The following is a 7,786-nucleotide window of genomic DNA, read 5'->3' on the forward strand; positions in this document are numbered from 1 at the left end:
TAGGTTGAAATAGAAACTGTACTCAAATGCTCATAGCAGCATTATTCATAAAGCCAAAAGTTGGAAACAAAATCAAAACAATTCATATTATTAATTAATGAACAGAGAAACAAAATGTGGTATATCCATACACCGGAATATTATTCAGGCATAAGAAGGTACGAAGAACTGATACATGTGACAACATGATGAGCCCTAAAAACTAATGACAGAAGCCAGACACAAAAGACCACATATCATATGATTCCATTTGTATGAAATTCCAGAGCAGGAAAATCCACAGAGACAGAAAGCCAGTTAGGGTTTGTCGGAGGCTGACGGGAAGGGAAAGTGGGAAGTGACTCCTTAATGGGAATGGAGGGTTTTTACAGTGAAGAAAGTGTTCAGGATTAGTAGTGATGGTCACACCACCTTGTGAATGTACTCAAAACCACTGAACTGTACACCTGAAAATGGTTAAAATGGTGAATTTGTGTTATGTGAATTTTACCTCAATTTTAAAGTGTGTGCATGCCTGTGTGTGTGTGTGTGTGTGTGTGTACCACAGTATTACGTTATCAAAGCTGTAGTCAGACCACAGATTCGACGGGACGCCCAGCTCCACCAGCTAGGTGAATAAGAGCACAAAACTTAATCCCTCGGAGTCTCAGTTTCCTAAATAAAAACTGGGGATGATAATGCCAGCCTCATAGACTTGTTGGGAGCCTTCAATGAGCCAATGAAAGTGAAGAACATGTCGTGAGACTTGGAATATAGTAAGCTCTCAAGAAACAGTGCAAAACATTAAAAAAGGCCCAGATAGAGACAGTGAGAGAGAAGGTAAATAAGACTCCTACTGGGAAGAATGTGCTCATCCGCCCTCAGGAACGTTCTGGTCTTAAAACCTAACTGGTAGGAATTTATAACTTACCAATCGTTCTCTTAGATTTGCCTCAATGACTCAGTCCCCTAAAGGCCTAACACCTGAAAAAATGACAAAATAAAGTCATGGAATTAAAATGTTGAGAGCCTATACACACACACACACACACACACACACACACACACACAAGCCTCACTGACATAGTATACTAGTTCATCTTTATTTTTTTTTATGTTTTTTTTATTTATTTTTGAGAGACACAGAGAGATAGCATGAGCAGGGGAGGGTCAGAGAAAGAGGGAGACACAGATTCTGAAGGAGGCTCCGGGCTCTGAGCTGTCAGCACAGAGTCCGACACGGGGCTCAAACCCACGAACTATAAGATCTGAGCCAAAGCAGGCTGCCTAACCGACTGGGCCACCCAGGCACCCCCGTTCATCTTTAATTAAACAGCATCAGCAATGACTGAGGAAAGCTATTCATTGGAAGGAAAGAGAAGTATTGTGAATTTCCATTTTGTACAATTCACCAAAGTTATAGATCCACAAAACTTTTAGCCTCTTTGCCCATACAAATCTTTCCAAGGCCAACTCAAGTTTCACCTTAGTTGAGCCTTTCCAATCACCTCTGATGAAGACACCTTCTCTTCCACTGAGCTTCTCAGGAAGAAAGGACAGAAGAAAAGAAGGAAGGGAGGGAGGGAAGGAGGAAGGAAACAGCACTAACTGAAAAATCCCAATCTCCTATTCCTTTCATATCACGTTCTCAAGTTCCTCCCCTCCCTGTTGTCATCAATGTCCCTAATACATTGACACCTCTACTTTGATTGTACCCAGCACAGCTCTCCTCATCCAACTTCAATGCCAGTGCCCAGTGCTACCTTGGCTTTCTTGCAAATACGTTCAATTTCTTGACCTTCTCCTTCCAAATTAAAACCCTAACTATGCATGGATCCAATATCACCTATCTTCTCTGTGCCTCAGCCTGAAACATTAGTTATTGCTGGGGAAAAAGACCCAACTAGGCAGAACAAGTCCAAGTCACAGTGCCCGACATCAGATTTACACAGCCATGCCAGAGATCTTCCTAATTTTCTCTACGAAAGCCCTTTCCCACTTTCCATTACTATTGCATACTTCTCCCCTCCACTCTAACTCTGACTTCTTCCTCCCTTCTGTCCTCAGCTGGTGATCATTGCCCATACTTCTTGAAGAATACAGAGCCCACCATGCCAACTCCCACGTTTCAGCCACCAACCTTCCATTTGCAACTACTGTCATCGTTTTCCTTCTATTACACTAAGAAAGTGCTTTTCTCTTTATGAAACACCTATTTCTCCATATCTGCCCTGGACTCATTCTTCTTTCTACTCAGAGCCTTACTTTATACCCAGGTGTTCATATGGCGAGTTCTGGGTGATCATGGATGATCTGGTTTCATTTTTTTCTTTCATTTATCTTTATTATATAAGCTATCACGGGTTACTTATAATTTTTTTAATACGCATTTAAGAGAAACTGTCATCTAAAAGTTCTGACAGGCTTGAAGTGGTGGTAATACCCCCTTTGTGCTTCGAGTCAACATTCAGCCACCATTCGGTTCTGGGGTAGGAAAAGAAAGAAAATCCTGCCAGCCAAGGAGCTAGATGAGCCCAAGTCTTGAGATCATATTAAGTGCTACAGAATATACTATGTCTTGACAGGCCATATATTTCAAGCCTCTCCCATAGCTGATTTAATTGCCGCTAATTTTCTAATTTACCTTAATCATAAAAACGGAGTCGGAGAGGTTACCTAATCACTGATCTCTAAGAGAGGAGTGAATTTAAAAGGAGTCAGACAACATTGGAGAGGCTCTCGTGTGGGAGGGCTTACCTCCGCAGAACTGCTTCTCTTGTCAGTGAATCACACAGTCAAATTACAGGATAAAGTGACAGGAATTAGGCGAAATTCCAACTCCCAGTGTCAGGAGGTTATTCATCAAGCCTACAGCACCAGCTCTCTGTTTGGCAAGGGATGCTGTTTCTAATTATGCATTACTCCCTGTGGGCCACACAACAGGACCTTTATTTTCTCCACAGTTACTAATCAGCCATCCACAGTTAACAAGAAGATCAGACAGAGAAATATGTAAATTTCCTCTCAATTCTTTCTCCTAATCACTCAGCAGGACACCTTTGGAGCCCTAACAAGGTGCCTGGCCAACTAACTAACAAGCTGGCCAGCTACTATTTGTAATGATCGCTTCCAAAATGGGATCCTTTATTTCAGATACATAGGCCCGCTGAAAACACTGAAATATGTAACTTTTTTGCAACTTTCTGGCAAAACTTCATCTAAATTTGGTAAAGTTAAAATTGAGTAGCTAAGTGAAAATAAAATCAAAGAAATGCCCAGCCAATGGGGAATTCAAATGAGCACAATTCAACACCTGGAGACTTTGCTGTTGTCCCCAGAGAACAAGCCCTCATCTGTATTTCTGTTGTCAAAATTTCTTCCTACTGACGTTTCTTCCTCTAACAACACCAAATCAGATTCACACTCTGAAACAAACCTTATGAAATTACCAATCTTTGATGCTTTTCGACCTACAACCATGGCAATTTCATATAGTTCAACCTAATGCACAGGCCCTCAGACTTTTTTGAAGGGGCTTGAGTTTTTTCAAGCATAAAGATAAATAATTATAATAATAATGGTAATAACCAACATATTATTGTGATCTTTCTGTATGGTAAGCACTATGCTGATATATATACTCATTCAGTGCTCACATTTAACACGCACATCTCACAGATGTGAAAGCTGAAGCAGAAAGAGGTCAAGTGAGCTCCTCAATGTCATAGACTGACAAAGTCTAGATTCAAACACAGGCTTTCTGACTGCATAAGTATTAACCACTGCATGTACTTCCCACAAAGTTTCTATTGATGATAAATGGGGAAGTAACGTAAAAAGTTTGCAATGATTCCATATACTTTTCTAGCCATTCAAACTTCTATTTCACTTAGACCCTCTAAAGGATAAAGTTACACATAGATGCTAAAGATGAGTCTATTGTTTGCAACAGACTTCTTAAGTTCAGGATATGCAGATTTGATAAGCTCAGTTATGCTGTATTGCTTATGATTAATAATCTACTGAGCTTTCCATAGGGTAAGAGAATAGAAAAATAGAAGACAGAGAGAGCACATGCATAAGTACATGTGCATCATGCATCACGCATGTGTGAATGTGTGCTCTTGATGCAAATTAGTCTGTGATGAATGACACGGAGTCCTCTGACAGATTAATAGAATACTGAAAATTTCTAGTTTTATTAGTAGGAAAGACTCAAAATTCTGAAAACACCTCCCACCATTAACAAAGAGGAATTCCAGATGAAACATCCTTTTTGAATGCATAGCTAAGTTCATAGGAAAGTAATAGAAATTCCCAAAGGCCAGAAAGGAAGAGGTTGCTAAAAACCAGAGCATTATATGATTGAGCTGATGTGGCAACTAATCTGGATTGGTGGGCTATGTTTCCACTTTGACTAATCTAGAGAATTGGGTGTCAATGTGCACTTGGTGAGTAAAAGGTCTTGAGACTCTCAGATAGGGAGTTGAAACCGGGCCCTACCTACTCTCTCTCCCCTGCCCCACATAAAACACAATTCAACGTGGACTAGAAAATCTCTCCCTACCAGCAGCAGGAGATGGTGAGGAAGCTTGTGTCTTTTGGCCTAGATTTTAAGTAGGGGGTACAAAATGAGTTTCCTCATTGGAAACTGTGTTATGGATGAATGTCATGAGAGTCCAGAAATTCTTAAGCCAAACTTAACACATAAATGGCTCCTAGGATGATTAGATGATGTCACTGGAGCACCTGGCAGGAGAAAACGACACAAGAGGGACAAACACCTGACGAGATTTTGAGGTGATGGGTGTTTTGAGGCTGACGGCCAAGAAAGAATTCTTGAAATTGTCTTTGGTGCAAAAAAAAAATGATTTTATTGAAACACAGGGACAGGACCGGTGGGCAGAAAGAGCTGCGCCAAGGTTGTGAAGAGGGACCGTCACATACTATGGTGTTGGGGAAGTAAAGGCAAAGGGGAAGTTTCCAAAGAGATTACCACATGCTGGAGAAGACTCCCAGGATACTGGAGGCCTCGCTACTGTCAAGCTAAGGTGGTTTTCCCTCTAGCAAAGCAATAACACTGAGACAGTAGGGAGTCCTGGAGAAATGTCTTACTCTGTCAGCCCCAAATAGTTGTCAGTGGGCTGCAGGTTCTAAGGAAATTCAATTTTATCTGCCATTTCATTCTTGCCTTTGTTCCCACCTCACTATGGAGAGAAGGGTAATGTTGGGGCTCCACAAAACTGAGCCTATAGATTTCTAGAGATTAGGTTATTGATAAGATTGCCTTTGACCTGTCATTTACTAAGATATCTGTAAACTGATGGAGACGCTACCAGTTTAACCATTTGTGTTTTTGTCCTTTTCTGGTTTTGGGTAGCCGGGAGCACACAGGAATATCACACACATCCCCCCTGGGGATGGGGAGTCCTCTGCTAGCTTGCACTTTGCCCTCAGCCTGCCTCAGTCTCCCCCATCACACTCACCACTATTCCCACAAAAATGCCCTTCTAGAGATGACCTCATAATATGAAATCACATAAGTCATTACTTAGTATTTCATCATGAGCAAAAGACAGCAGAGGTAACAAGTATGTAATAAATAAAATGTAGATAGAGGAAAATTAGACCCTCAGAACTTCAGATAATTGAATAATTGCTCAAATGAAGACTATAAAATAATTAATGCCATTTCAGAAAGGAATCAAAACATTAAAGAAGACTATGGGGAAAAAAACTGCTAGAAATGAAAATGTAATTGCTGAAACTAAAAACCCATTAGTCAAATTAGGCAGCAGATTAGACACAGATGAAGAAGGAAATGGACTACGGAGCTACGAAAATTACTCAGCTTGTAATAGAGATAGAAGACGGAAAATATTAAAGAGAGGTTAAGAGCCACAGAGGTTAAAATGAGAAAATATACATATGTCTAATAGGAATTCCTGAAAAAATTAGAGAAATGTGAGAGAAAGCATTCAGAGTGAGATGGCTGAGAATTTTCTAGAATTAATGAAATACATGAAATCCTCAGACCCAGGAACCACAAAAAGTACCAAGCAGTTAATACAGAAATAAATCTTAATACCTCGTCACGTTATAGTAAATCGCAAAACACTAAGACAAAGAAAATATTTTAAACACCAAGAAAAAGAATACATACAAAGGAATGACAAAAAGCAGATTTCTCCACAACAATAGAAACAAAAGAGCAGAGTACCTCCAAAGTGAAACAAGATAATTGTCACCTAGAATTCCATTCAGATAAAGAAGCTAAATTATCCAGAAAGAGTGAGGATAAATGAGGACTCCGGGTGGCTCAGTGGGTTAAGCATCCGACTTCAGCTCAGGTCATGATCTCATTGCTTGGTTCATGAGTTTGAGCCCAGCACAGAATTCTGTACTGACACCTCAGAGCCTGAAGTCTGCTTTGGTTTCTGTGTCTCCCTCCCTCTCTCTCTGCCCCTCCCCTGCTCGCACTCTATTTCTCTCTCTCAAAAATATATAAATAAATATATTTTATTAATTTTTTAAAAGAGTGAGGGCAAATGGAAGACAGTTTAAGGAAAACAAAGAATGAGAGAGTTGTCCTGTGCCAAACTTCGGCTGACAGAAAGGAACACCAAAGGATATAATTTAGAAAAAAGGAAAATTAACTAGAGGAAAGAAGTAAAATGCAAAATGTGGGGGCACCTGGGTGGCCCAATCGGTTGAGCATCTGATTCTAGATCTCGTTGGGTTCTGTGATGACAGAGCAGAACCTGCTTGCGATTCTCTCTCCTTCCCCACCCCCCTCGCTCATGTGCATACTTTTGCTCATGCTCTCTCTCTCTGAACTTTAAAAAATGCAACACGTGGTCAAATGTGGATAATTCAAAACAGCATCGACATATACGATGGTTAATTTTAGGTATCAACTTCACTAGCCATGGAGTGCCCAGATTAATCATTATTTCTGGGTGTGTCTGTGAGGGTGTTTCTGGATGAGATTATCATTTGAATATAGACTGCCTTCCCCAATGTGGGTAGGCATCACCCAATCCACTGAAGGCCTGAATAAAACAGCAAAGGAAACAGGAATTTGCCCCTTTTGGGTTCCTGCCTGCTTGATTGAGTTGGGACGTCCCATCTTATCTTTCCAGCCCTCAGCCTGAGCTGTAAACCATCTGCTCCCTTGGCTCTCAGGCCCTCAGATTCAGATTGAACTACTCAGTTGGCTTTCTGCTTCAGCTTGCACACAGATCTTGGGACTTCTCGGCGTCCATAACTGTGTGGGCCAATTTCTCATAATTCTGTGAGCCAATTCTTCAAAAGGAGCCATTCCTCATTTCCTCAATATTTTAAGCACATAAAAAAAATCCTTAAGCTCCAAAAATGGAAACTATGAGAAATCTGTGTCCTCAAAATATATCTAATAGTGAAAGATATAAATATATAGATCTAGATATCTAGACACACATATATATACTTATGTGTATGTGTATATGTATATGTATATCATGTATTTTCATATACATGTCTTTGTTCCTCCAGAGAACCTTGACTAAGTAATCTGCCACATAAAATAATAATTGGTGACAAATTTCCAGTAAACAAAGCATTGTAGAACTAGAATACTAAGTATAACATTATTAGGAGTGATTTAAGATTAAAGATTTTTTTTAAGATTCTTTATATACATAGTTCTGGAGGAGGTTAATAATATTGATTAATTTCAAACTTTTTTTAAAGTTTTATTTATTTAAGTAATCTCTACACCCAACATAGGGCTCAAACTCACAACCCCATGGGGTGCGTAAGTGGCTCA

Source organism: Suricata suricatta, chromosome 1 (assembly GCF_006229205.1).
Source record: "Suricata suricatta isolate VVHF042 chromosome 1, meerkat_22Aug2017_6uvM2_HiC, whole genome shotgun sequence".
Classification (NCBI taxonomy): Eukaryota; Metazoa; Chordata; class Mammalia; order Carnivora; family Herpestidae; genus Suricata; species Suricata suricatta.